The sequence below is a fragment of the Callospermophilus lateralis genome, chromosome 14 (genome assembly GCF_048772815.1).
Source record: "Callospermophilus lateralis isolate mCalLat2 chromosome 14, mCalLat2.hap1, whole genome shotgun sequence".
In the NCBI taxonomy this organism is placed as follows: Eukaryota; Metazoa; Chordata; class Mammalia; order Rodentia; family Sciuridae; genus Callospermophilus; species Callospermophilus lateralis.
The window spans coordinates 65,315,387-65,329,364 of record NC_135318.1 but is presented as its reverse complement, the minus strand read 5'-3'; positions in this window follow the sequence as shown (position 1 = coordinate 65,329,364).

Below are 13,978 nucleotides of genomic sequence, written 5' to 3'. Positions count from 1 at the left end.
CACAACTCTTTCAGCTGGCCAAGGCAGACCAGATATTTCTCCTATGTATACTTGATTTTTGTGTGTGTGTGTGCTGTCTGGAAGGAATGTCTATTCCCTTTTTAGAATCTGACAACTTGCTCATTTTTAGTGAGCAATACTGTAACATACACTTGCTCTTCATTTCTGGTTTTATTTTCTTTCCTTCATTGCATATTACACTTATCTAGTTAAATTTTCTGCTCCACCAATTTGAACTACTTTTAATTGTTAAATTGACCCAGAATTCTCCTAGCTCTGTGCTATTTTATCTATCTGAAATTCTTCTTTTTCTGTCTTCACTCTGAAATATGTGCTGCTTCAGTCTCTTTATCATTGTATGTGTGTGTGTATACACGTGTGTTCATGTGCGTGTGCATGCTAGGTCTATTTTCCTGGAGTTCTGAGCTATTTATTTCCCATTTGTGTTCTTTTATTCATCTTAGGTAATAAACTCTGAGTGCCTATGTTCTATCATTTGCTAACCACGTGATCTTGAGCAAATTATTTCAACAATTACTTACCTTCTTTAGAAGTCAAATTACGATTTTTAACAGTAGTTCCCCATAGGTTTACTTTTAAACCAAATGAGCAAATCACATAAACCTACTTATATATGGCCCCTGCCATCTAGCAGGAGTTTAGTTATTGTCATTCCTAAGAGGTACTGCTTTCCAGTAAGTGGTAGAAGTATGAACAAATAATCCTATGAACTGGTTACAGGAACAGAAGCAATTATTGGATGTTGCCAAGCGTTACTCTTCAGAGTTCAGATGCAGGCAACTGAGAAGGAAAGTCTTCTTATTACTAAACAGTTGGTCTTTAAATGAGTTCAAACTCAAAAATATTACTGTGTGCCTAATTTGTACAAATTAATCTATAAATGCTAAAATAATTAATGGGGAATTATTGTCAATTAAATTAGAATGAAAAGTCTATTTCCCCTCTTTTTATACAAAATAATTTTATAATTAAGATATATGCTGAATGAACATTCCTATGTTGATTTCAGTATTTGGAATCTGACATTCATGCTGTCTGTCACCATCTCTTTCTGTGTGTGTGTGTGTGTGTGTGTGTGTGTGTGTGTTGATTACACATTAATCATGGGATTCATTATGCCATATTTATACATGTACATAACATAATTTGATCAATGTCATGCCTCAGTGCCTTCCCTTTCCTTCCTCTCCTCCAAGAGAGAAAGGGGAAAAAAGAATCTCACAGATCTCACAGAAATGGAGGAAAGACCAATAGAGTAGAAGAAGGGGATGAAGAAGAGGGAGGACGGAAGGACGTGGGGACATGAAATATAACCAGGTATGGTATGTCCATGTATGAATACACCACAAAGAATCCTGATTTATATATATAAAATCTATATCAAACTTAAAATATCTCTCTCTCTCTCTATATATATATATCTATATCTATCTATCTCATCTATATCCAACTTAAACTTAATTCTTTATTTTGGGGGTATTTTAAAATAGATACACAGCTGTGGTCCTAAACAGTTATACTACTCTTACATTTGACTAAAAGAGACTTATTGAAAGAGATGTCTCATGAACTCTACAAAAGTAGATTTCTCTGCAACATACAACAGAACGTATAGATGATTGGTCTTCAAGAAAGAAATCTCTTCCTGTTTTTAAATGTGGCTTCTTATTTCCTTAGCTAAGCTAAAATTGTCATGAGCTATTCTTTGAATTCTTTCTGATTTTATATGTGTAAGTAATAATTTTTAGACAATGTTTCAGTAAAACCAGCACAGCTATGAAGTTTAATCGATTATAAATGCAGTAGTTAACACTCCAGATTATGTAATAAACATACCAAGATCACACAAAAAAGCTAGTAAATACCTAATGGACTGCTATTAATATTGTAATTATTTTTAAAAATTCATTATAATTATGCTTTAAGCGAATGAATGTCAAGAATCTTCACATTAACTCTTCAGACTCTGGTGTTTAGCACCATGTCTGACACAGAGTAGGCACTTGATTGATTAATGATTCTTGAAAAAGCTGAATGAATGAATAGATGGTATTATAATTACCAACAGACTTGCTCACACATATTCAGCTTCTTGGATGATTAGGAAAAGTCACTTTTCTAATTTTCTCTATACTTTGGTCCTGAGTTTACCTTAATGAATGCCCAACACAATGCTCATTGGAAATGATAAACTTACTGAGGACAACCAAGCAACATGTTATTCTTCAGAACTTCTACCAAAAGATATAAAACTAAGTTTGCCAAGAACATAGAGATGCTGAAAATATCCAAACTATATTTTCCTCAGACCAAATTAATCTATTTATATTTTCTAATATTATTTATATTTTCATCATGAGGCCTAATTATCCAAACTCACTGTGCGAAAATTGCTTTGAAATCCTGAGAATGTTTTGTAAGTTTATCAGACATCTCATGGGGACAATAAACTGGATTTTTAGTTTCCTTCTAAAGCTTTTTCAGTGCTATTATTTTTCCATGATAAATATTATTTATAATCTATTCTTCCTATCCTATTCCACAATTTTCTTTTGGTATAAATTTAATCACTTCCCAGTGTATGCATATCAAAACACCACAGATTACATCTTAAATGTACACATATTTTATTAATCAATGATACCTCAGTGAAGCTGGGGAAAACTGTTTTTTTTTTTTTAATTTAAATCACTTTTGCAGTAACATTTTTAAATTTTATTTATTTATTTATTTTACCTGAGCTGTATTATTATTATTATTATTATTATTATTATTATTATTATTATTTCACATTACAATTCTTAATACACCATTATACCACAATTTATCATATCTCTGTATATAAGATATGTTGACACCAAATTCACATCTTCATGCATGTAGTTTTTATAATGTTGAGGGTCTCTTTCCACCATCCATGCTATTTCCCTTCTCCCTTTCTTTCCCTCCTACCCCTACTTCCTATCTAGAGGTAATCTTTCTCCCATGCTCTCCCTCCCTACCTCATTTTGAGTTATTCCCCTTATATCAGAGAAGACATTCGGCATTTGTTTTTTTGGGATTGGCTAACTTTACTTAGCATAATCTGCTCTAATGCCATCCATTTCCATTCAAATGCCAGGATCTTATTCATTTTTAGTGCTGAGTAATATTCCACTGTGTATAAATGCCACATTTTTTTTTATCCATTCATCCATTGGAGGACATCTAGGTTGACTCCACAGTTTAGCTATTGTGAATTGTGCTGCTATAAACATTGATGTGGCTGTGTCCCTGTAGTATGCTGTTTTTAGGTCCTTTGGGTATAGTTCCAGAAGAGGAATCTCCATACTGCTTTCCAAATTGGCTGCACCAATTTGCAATCCCACCAGCAGTGTATGAGTGTATTTCCCCTCATCCTTACCAGCACTTGTTGTTGTTTGTCTTCATAATGGTCACCATTCTTACTGGAGTAAGATGGTATCTTAGAGTAGTTTTAATTTGCATTTTTCTAATTGCTAGAGATGATGAGCATTTTTTTTATATATTTGTTGATTGATTGTATATCCTCTTCTGAGAATGTCTGTTCAGGTCCGTGGCCCATCTATTGATTGGATTATTATTTTTTTTGTGTGTGTGGGCTTATCTTGTTGAGTTCTTTATATGCCCTAGAGATTAGAGCTCTATCTGATGTGTGAGGGGTAAAAATTTGTTCCCAGGATGGAGGCTCCCTATTCACCTCACACATTATTTCTTTTGCTGAGAAAAAAACTTTTGAGTTTGAATCCATCCCATTTGTTGATTCTTGGTTTTAATTGTTGTGCTATAGGCATCTTATTAAGGAAGTTGGGGCCTAGCCCCACGTGATGGAGATTAGGGCCTACTTTTTTTTCTACTAGACACAGAGTCTCTTGTTTAATTCTTAGATACTTGATCCATTTTAAGTTAACTTTTGTGCATGGTGAGAGATAGGAATTCAATTTCATTTTGTTGCATATGGATTTCCAATTTTCCCAGCACCATTTGTTGAAGATGCTATCCTTTCTCCAGTGCATGCTTTTGGCACCTTTGTCTAATATAAGGTAGTTTTAATTTTGTGAGTTAGTCTCTGTGTCCTCTATTCTATACCATTGGTCTACCAGTCTGTTTTGGTGCCAGTACCATGCTGTTTTCGTTACTATTGCTCTGTAGTATAGTTTAAGGGCTGATATAGCAATGGAACCTGTTTCACTCTTCCTGCTTAGAATTGCTTTAGCTATTCTGTGTCTCTTATTTTTCCAGATGAATTTCATGATTGCTCTTTCTATTTCTATGAGGAATGCCATTAGGATTTTGATTGGAATTGCATTGAACATGTATAGTGCTTTTGGTAATATGGTCATTTTAATAATATTAATTCTGCCTATCCATGAGCAACATAGATCTTTCCATCTTCTAAGGTCTTCTTCTATTTCTCTCTTTAGGGTTCTATAGTTTTCATTGTATAGATCTTTCACCTCTTTTGTTAAGTTGATTCTCAAGTATTTTATTTTTTTCGAGGATATTGTGAATGGAGTAGTTTTCCTCATTTCCTTTTCAGAGGATTTGTCACTTACAGTAACATTTTAAGTATTAAAAAAAAAGAGCTTGAATATAGTCTTCCATTCTATATTCCAAGAACTAACCACGCTTGAACTCATTTCTTTTCCGGGCTTATCTTTATATATATATTTAATTGTAGGTGGACACAATATCTTAATTTTATTTTTATGTAATGCCGAGGATCAAACCCAGTGCCCCACACATACTAGGCAAGCACTCTACCCTAAGCCACACCCCAGCCCTCATATTTGTTTAAAAGTTTTATGTAACATATCATAAAGCACACCTGTTTATAGTATACAAATTAATGTTCTTTTATCATATTTATTATTGTGGAACCATCATCATCTAATCTTAATATATTTTCATCACCCCAAAGAAAAATCTCATTCCTGTTAGTTGAATCCTCTCCCTACCAGCCATGCATCATTTTTTATTCTAATTTGTTTTATACAACAGCAGAATACATTACAGTTCATATTACAGAAATAGAGCACAATTTTTCATGTCTCTGGTTGTATACAAAGTGTATTCACACCATTTCTGTCCTTATATGTGTATTTAGGGTAATGATGTCCATCTCATTCCACCATCTTTCCTACCCCTAACCCTCTCCTTTCTCTTCCCACCCTTTTGCTCTATAGAGTGTTTCTCTAATCCTCTCTTGCTCCACCTCCCAACTCCACTACGAATCAGCCTTCTTATATCAGAGAAAACATTCAGCATTTTTTTTGGGGGGGACTGGCTAACTTCACTTAGCATTATATTTTCCAGTTCCTTCCATTTACCTGCAAATTCCATGATTTCATTATCTTTTATTGCTGAGTGATATTCCATTATGTGTATCTTACCACATTTCCTTTATCCATTCGTCTACTGTGAGTCACTCTGGAGTTACAAAATGATTAAAAAACAATCTTTTTTCCTCCATGTACTTGTTACTTGGTAGAAGAGACCTGGTACTTAGAGACAGGTCAATAAAATAAAATCTGCTTTAATAAAGTTACTCCATTTAATTTGTACACACTATGTTCCCATCCTGTTCTGAAAGTGGTTCATATTTTAATAGTTTTAATCCTCAGGTAAATCTGAGGTAGCTCTTAATAGGATATAGGAGCAAATTGAAAAGAATGAGCAAACTATTCAATAAAATAATATCATAAAAATGTAAAAACATGAAGAAAGAATTGGAAAAACAAAATCAGGATGCTTACAGGGCATCAAATGTACAAGAACACAACAGATCCATATCAAGCCACATTATAATGAAAATGCCTAACATACAGAAGAAGGAGAGAATATTAAAAGCCATGAGATAAAGGAATCAGATTACATATAGGGGGAAACCAATTAGATTATGTGGGGGCTTTTCAACTCAGATCCTGAAAGCTAGAAGATCCTGGAACAGCATATATCAAGCTCTGAAAGTAAATAGATGCCAACCAAGAATCTTATATCCAGAAAAATTGAGCTTTATATTTTTTAATGAAATAAAAAAAAATTCTATGAGAAAAAATGTTAAAAGACTTTACAGCTCAAAAACCTGCACTACAGAACATCCTCAGCAAAATAATCCATGAAGAGGAAATAAAAAACAGCAATGAAAATCAGAAGAAGGAAGTATTACACTAAAAAATATCATCAAAAGAGACACCAAGTCAAGTTAAATACCAAAAATAAACAAAAATGGCTGGGAAAACAAATCATGTTTCTATAATAACCCTGAATGTTAATGGCCTAAACTCACCAATCAAAAGATATAGACTGGAAGATTAGATTTTAAAAAAAAGACCCAGCAATATGCTATCTCCAAGAAACTCATCTCATAGGAAAAGACATCCACAGACTGAAAGTGAAAGGTTGGGAAATATCATACCACTCACATGGTCTGCAGAAATAAGCAGACCTTGTATCAAATAAAGTAGAATTCAATCCAAATTAATCAAAAAGCATAAAGAAGGCTATTCCATACTGCTTAAGGGAACAATTCATCAACAAGACATAACAATAATAAATTTATATGCCCCAAATAATGGGGCATTTATGTTCATCAAATAAACTGTTCTCAATTGCAGGAGTAACATAGACCCAACACAATAATTCTGGGTGAAGTTAATAGACCTCTTTCACCACTCCATAGATCGTCCAACAAAAGCTGAACAAAGAAACTATAGAACTCAATACAATCAATACCTTAGACTTCACTGACATAAATAGAATATATCATCCTTCAATGAGAGAATACACTTTCTTCTCAGCAGCACATGGATCCTTCTCTAAAATAGACTATATATTATGTCACAAAGCAACTCTTAGCAAATATTAAAAAGTAGAGATACTACCCTGCATTCTATCAGATCATAATGGAATATGAAAATCCACTGGAATGAAAATCCATTCAAAATTGAGTTTAAAATTTTTTGTACAGGGTTACTTGTATTGCCTATATATGGAACACAATTTTATTTTTCAGAACAAGTTTTCTTAAAGCTAAGAGTTGTTTTAAAAACAGAGAATATCTTCTTATTTGGACCTTCTCTAACTCTATTTAATATATGACCCTATCATTCTAAAAGAAATATATATGTCAAATTGAAATTGTTTTAGTGCAAGTTTGAATACATCATTACAGCATATCTGATCTTTGATCTGATATAAATAGAACCATTTTTCAAACTTTTGAAGTGTGTTCTCTGCTATTTAGGCACAATGAATTTATTAGCTTAATTTTCTTTGCCTTTGTTTTTTTTAAAAATATTTTCTAGGGAGAAAAAAATAACTGGTACAAATATATCATTTAGCTTTCTCATGTATTTTTCAATTAATCTTTTTCATATTGAGATAATTATAGTTTCACATTCAGTTGTAAGAAATAAGAATAACTATTATTCACATTTTCTCTCAATGGTAACATTTTACAAAACTATAATACATTATCACATCCAGGCTATTGATGTTGATATGGTCAAGATATAAAATATTTTCACTCCTCAAAAGATATCTTATATTGCTTTTATAAGCATCCCATATCTCTTTGTTTACCCTGTCCCTAAACTTTGTTGATCACTAATTCATTTTTTATTTCTATACATTTGCCTTTTCAGTATTAGTATAAAAATAGAATAGACAGGAGGTAAAGTTATGTTATTAGCTTTTTAAAAAACTCCTATAGTTGGTCTTATCAGTCCTTTTGATAGGGTTGTCCACACTGCAAAGGTTTATAATTTTGGTGAAGTCAAGTTTACAGATTTTTAAATTTGTATGGTCTGTATTTTCAGTGTCAAGTCTAAAAATGTCTGTCTAGCCTAAATTCCAAAAATTTTATTCAAATTTTGCAAAAGTTTTCTATTTTGCATTTAAGTCCAATGTTTGCTTTGTGTTAGTTTTCATATATGAAGTTATCCTCAAAATCCTTCTTCCTCTTGCTTCTCCCCTGGTTATATGATTGTCTGGTTGCATGAATACTATGTGATTTAAAGGCTATGCTTCTTCATTAAACATCTTTTACACATTAGAAAAATTCTCCTGAGCATAATTGTGAAATCTGTCACTCAGTTCTCTAATTCTGTTCTGTGTGCAAGTTATATCCAGATGCTGTGCTATTTTACTTGAGCACTGACACATTTTGGTACCTAAGGGGTTCCTAGAACCAATTCCCTATGTATATTGAAGGACAACTGTATATAGATACTATTGGTATTAGTGAAGCTTATATAGAAGTATTTCATTTATTTGGGGAAATTTTGAATGATATGGCGTTTTTTATTTTGATTTATTTATATTCACTGTTAGCATATGAAGTGGGATATGTGTATTCATGCCTGGTATTATATTCTGCAACCCTGCTGAACTCTCTTATTAGTTCTAGACAGATTTCTAATGTAAATTCCTTGGGATCTTCTACATTAAAAAATCATCTTAATTAGAGGTAGTTTTATTTTTTCCTTTCCAAACTTTATGTCTTTTCATTTATTTTTTCTTCATTAATTGCAGTAGCTAGAACTTCTAATTCTATATTGAGTAAGTGGTGAGAGTGGCCAATCTTTTGTAATTATTCACATTTTAGAGTGCTTCATAATCTGTTTTGTGTTTATGTAACATAATACCTGATGCCAAATAATGTAACAAAAAATTGTCTATTTGTCTTATGATTCTGTGCTTGGGTTCTAACAGGGGCCCCCTGATTGAAATGCCACATGGCAGGGTAATAGAAAGTTTCTATGTAGAAGCAACCAAGTCATGACCTAGCCTTACTTTATAACAACTGCTCTTATATGAAAGCATTAAACCATTTATGAAAGTGAAGCTCTCATAACCTAATAACCTCCAATTGAGCCCCATCTCTAATACCACAATGCTGGAAATGAGGTTTTCAGAGCATGAACCTTTTGGGGAAAAACTATATCCAGCACAGTGAAAATGTTAAATATTTTGACATTAGAATGTTAGCTCTAGGTTTCTTCTATATATCTTTATGAATTTGAAGTAGTCTTCTTATATCCATAACTTACTGAGAGGTCTTTAAATTATTATAATTGTGAATAGACTCTAGCTTTTGTAAATGCATTTTTTGGGAGGTGGGTATCAGGGATTGAACTAAGGGTCACTCAATCACTGAGCCACATCCCCAGTCCTATTGTGCATTTTATTTAGAAACAGGGTCTCACTGAGTTGCTTAGTGCCTTGCTTTTGCTGAGACTGGCTTTTAACTTGCAATCCTCCTGCCTCAGCTTGCTGATCTGCTGGGATTAAGACATGTACCACCATGTGCCTCTGTAAATGCTTTTTTCTGCAGCAATTGGTGTTAATTATATGAGTTGCATTTTAATTGGCATAGTGGATATTAGATTATACTAACTACTTTTGGAATGTGGAATAATATTTGTATCCCTGCTGTAAATCTCAACAAATCAAGTGTATGATATTTTTACACTTTGATGGATTCAATTCTTCTTTAAATATTTAATGAAATTGAACTATAAATTTGATTTCTTTAATGGCTTAATATTCTTCAGATTATTTATTTTATTGTGATTGAAATTTGATTTTGTGTTTAAAAAGAATTATTCCACTTTTTTCAAAATTGTTGAATTTAAGAGTATAAATTTGTTTGTAGTATGCTTTTACTAATTTTGCAAGAACTACAGGGTATTCCAGTGTCTTTTAATTTAAATTTATTTTAACTGAAGCATAAAAACATAAAAGTTTTACACATTAAGGATATTATGTGATAATTTGATACATGCATGCATTGTATAATATTTAAATATTTTCTGTATATGTATGTCTTCACATATTTTATCAGTATTTGTTGAAACTTTTTATTTTAATTCAATCATAAATGATTTTGTTCATCTATGGTTAGTTTTTTCTTCCTTTGTGTATGTATTTATTCCTTACAATCTTATTTTGGCCTAAGGTAATATTGTCTTTATAAAATGAGTCAGAATCCTTCTCTCCTGCTTTACAAAAGAGATTGTGTCATGCTGGTGCTAATTCTTCTTTAAGTATTTAATAAAATTGTTTGATGAAATTGAACTATAAATTCAATTTCCTTAATGGCTTAATACTCTTCAGATTTTTTATTTTATTGTGGTTGAATTTTGATTATGTTTTTGAAAGGAATTGTTTCACTTTTTTTCAAAATTGTTGAATTTAAGAGTATATTTTTTTTTGTAGTATGCTTTTACTATTTTTGCGAGAACTACAAGGTTTGCATAGATAACCTGTTTATGATGATACTGGAGATTTGTGTACTTTCAATTTAATTTTTTTTTATATTTGACTATGCTAGAGACTTATCATTTAATTAACATTAATTTGTCATGTCTTTTGTTCTACTTTCTTTCCTAACTAGCTCTTCCTTTCCTAGTTACTTTATGTTGGAACACAGAAGACTGACTGGAAAGACCATTCCCTTTTTTAATATAGGCATGCATTACTTAAAATTTCTCCTCTCAGCATTGATTTAACTGCATTCCACAAATTTTGATATATTTTAATGTTTTTGATTTCCATATATTTTAAAAGTTTAGACTATAGATCATTAAAATATTTTAATTTTCAAGAATTTAAGTATTTTTCTATTTTTTGTTATGATTTCTAGTTTGAGTCCTTTCTAGTTAGAGTCTGTATAATGCATGGTTTTGATTGCTTTAATTTATGATGTTGGTTTATAACCACAGTATAATCTGTCTTGGGAAATATTCCATAGTTCTTAAAGTATGTGTTCTAATGTTGTTAAGTAGATTGTTCTATACATATCATTAGCGCCTTTCACTTGACTGTGTGTTATTTTGACTTTCTAGATATTTAATAATTTTTGGTCTAAAGTTTAATCAATTACTGAGAGGAGAAGTGTTGAAGTCCCAAATTGTAATTGTGAATTTGTCTATTTTTTCTTTCAGCTTCATCAATTTTTATTTTATGCAGTTTGAGGCTGTGCTGTTTTGAGCACACATATTTAGGATCCATATGTCTTCCTGAGCCATGAATCGTTTTTATCTTTATCAAATGTCTCTCTCTGTCTCTAAAAATTTTCTTTATTCTGGTGCATATTTTAGTTACTAATCATTCTCACTTTTGTTAAAAAGGTAATTTTCATGATCAACTTTTTTCCTGTACTTTTATTTTCAAAATGACCCGTATTGTTAAATTTAAACAACACAATAGTCATTCTTACTTGTGATTTTGCTTTGTGGAGTTTCAATTAGTAGTCATCGAATATTAAACAGACAGTTCCAACAGTAAACAATTCATGGCATCTTGTTCTACCCAGTTTAGGATATGAATTATTGCTTTTGTGCAGAATTTCCATTCTGTATATGCTGTCTACCAGTTATTAGCTGTCTTTATTATCAGGTCAGTCATCATAGATCTCAGTAATGTTCCCAAGTAACCCTTATGCAGTAGCCTAATGCTTATCACAGTATCTGTATTATTTAGCTCACTTCATCTCATCACATAGGTCGTGTATCATCTCACATTAGCACAAGAAGAATGATGAGTACAATCCAATAAGATAATCTGAGGGAGAAAGGGACTGCATTCATATATCTTTTATTATAGCATATTGTTATTGTTATCTATTTTATTATTAGTTATCATTTTTCATATATTAATGTGCTAGCTTATAAATTAAACTTTATTATAGGCATGTATATAGAGGACAAACCATAGGATATGTGGGGTTTTTTACTATCCATTATTTTGGACATCCCCTGGTGGTCTTGGAACATATCCCTCACAGGTAAGGGTGAACAACTGTGTAAAGTTGGGTAGTGATTTTTTCCCCAACTCCACCAATGTCTTATTTTAATTGGTATCATCACATTCCATTAAGGTGATTATTGTGATGTTATGACTTGAGACTTATTTTATTATGTGCTTTCTAGTTATTTCCTCGGTGTCTCTTTTTCTATGTATAAAGTGTTAACTCTTGAATATTCACAATTTTACTTCTTTTCAGTCTCATTTTTCTTCTGTTTTTTTGTTCTTTTTTATTTCCTCATTTTATATTAGGGCACTATTGTTATACATGTTGATGGGATTTGCTGTTACATATTCATATATGCCCATAATATAACAATATAATTTGGTCAGTATCACTCACCAGCATTTTCCTGCTCCTTTGCTGCCTCCCATTCCTTGGGAGATGAGTACAGGAAAGGGACCAATGTGTGGGAGCCAGCTTCATTTTTATTTTCTCACATATATTCTTCTAATAGAAGGATGTTGAGTTGAAGTCCTTGTAAGTCCTATTCCATTATCTGGTTTTAGCATATATTGTTCCCTTTGCTTAAAAAATACTCCCTCAAATTTTCCTCTTGGCCACATTCTATTTGTTCTTCAAGATCTATTTTTTGCACTTTGTTTTAAAGGAAATGTTCTCTGCCCCATTCCCTGTAGCCCCACAAACCTTGTCCAACCTTCTATTTCCTTTACCAAAAATCACTTATCTAAATTTCTTTCTTATTTCATGTATTATTCAATTACTTATTATTAGCTATTATTAGCTAACTGTGGTATTTCATTATTTTTATTGTAATATTTTAATATTTTTGCTTTATGTATTCCTCTCCTCCATCAAGTTCAGAACATTCTGAGATCCAGTTTAACATTAAGTACTTTCTACATATCTGTAACTGAACTATACATGATATGTAGGATTCACTTGTTAAATCCTGGCTACAAGAACACATTAATATATTTTATATATAATTTATATTTTTAAAATATGTAAACAAATATTTTTATTAATTTTGTTTCTGAACTGCAGTATTTAAAAAATAAATTGGTTAATCAACAAGTTGCCTGTGAAGAATTTCTAACTATATTGCTGTTACTGAATTGAATCATTAAAATATGTAAAATCAACTCTAGTCTCAGGGTGAAAGTAATCTCTTTGGTTAGGCATGCTTCTATTATAAAATAGTAGATCACCCAAGAACTAATGGAGATTCAGTGGGAGGATGAGTCAATGAGTTTTTACACTATTTAAGATAAGAAGGTTGGAAATTCTAAACTTGAAAGTAGTTTTTTTCCCAAGCTACAATCTGTAATCCATTATGATCTTATAAACCTATTATTTTCAAACAAGTTTATTTATAACAAAGGGAATCAATAAAATGGAAGTAGTGAAGGAGATAGATATGAAGTTTGGGATGCAAACTTAGGAAGCTCAAACAACTGAGATTTATTTAATTTCCTGCTTTATAAAAAAAGATATTAGAAGGCTATGAGTGAAATAAGAAAAAATATCTATATTTTAAAAATTGGGGACCTTTGAAATGAAACATAAATGTCATCAGTCTTCCTAAACCTTGAAAAAAATATAATGTCTGATGACAGAAAGCACTTTATTCCAACATGTTTGAATAGTACCTGCCCCAAGCAATCTGAGAAACTCCCATATTAATGAGACTTAATGGTACATTTGAATAACTCCTAGATGACCAGCATTACTTAGAAGAGAAACACACCTTTCACACTAATTAGTGTTCTTGGATGACATTGAAAAAGGGAGCTGGTTAAACCATTTCTGTAGCAGTATATTTAATTGACATAGATATAATGCCAGTAACAATTTCATGCAGTTGCAAGAACAGGAGTTTAATATATCTGGCAGTAGGAAAGGGATTTTCTTTATTTGACAGTGTTGAATAAACCTCTCTAATGCTTTTCCTTTAGCTTTACCTTATTTCTAGGCTGAAGTTTAATAAAAGACTAAAAAAAAAAAATCAAGATTTCTTTAGGCTTCTCAAAGCTCAAGCATAGAGAGAAAAAAGATGTTATCTCAGGGAGGTTGTGGTTTGGAATCATTAAAAAGACTAATGCCGGGATCACAGGCTGAGTTTACAATTCCCTTTGTATATGGCAGAGCCACCCTCTCCTCATA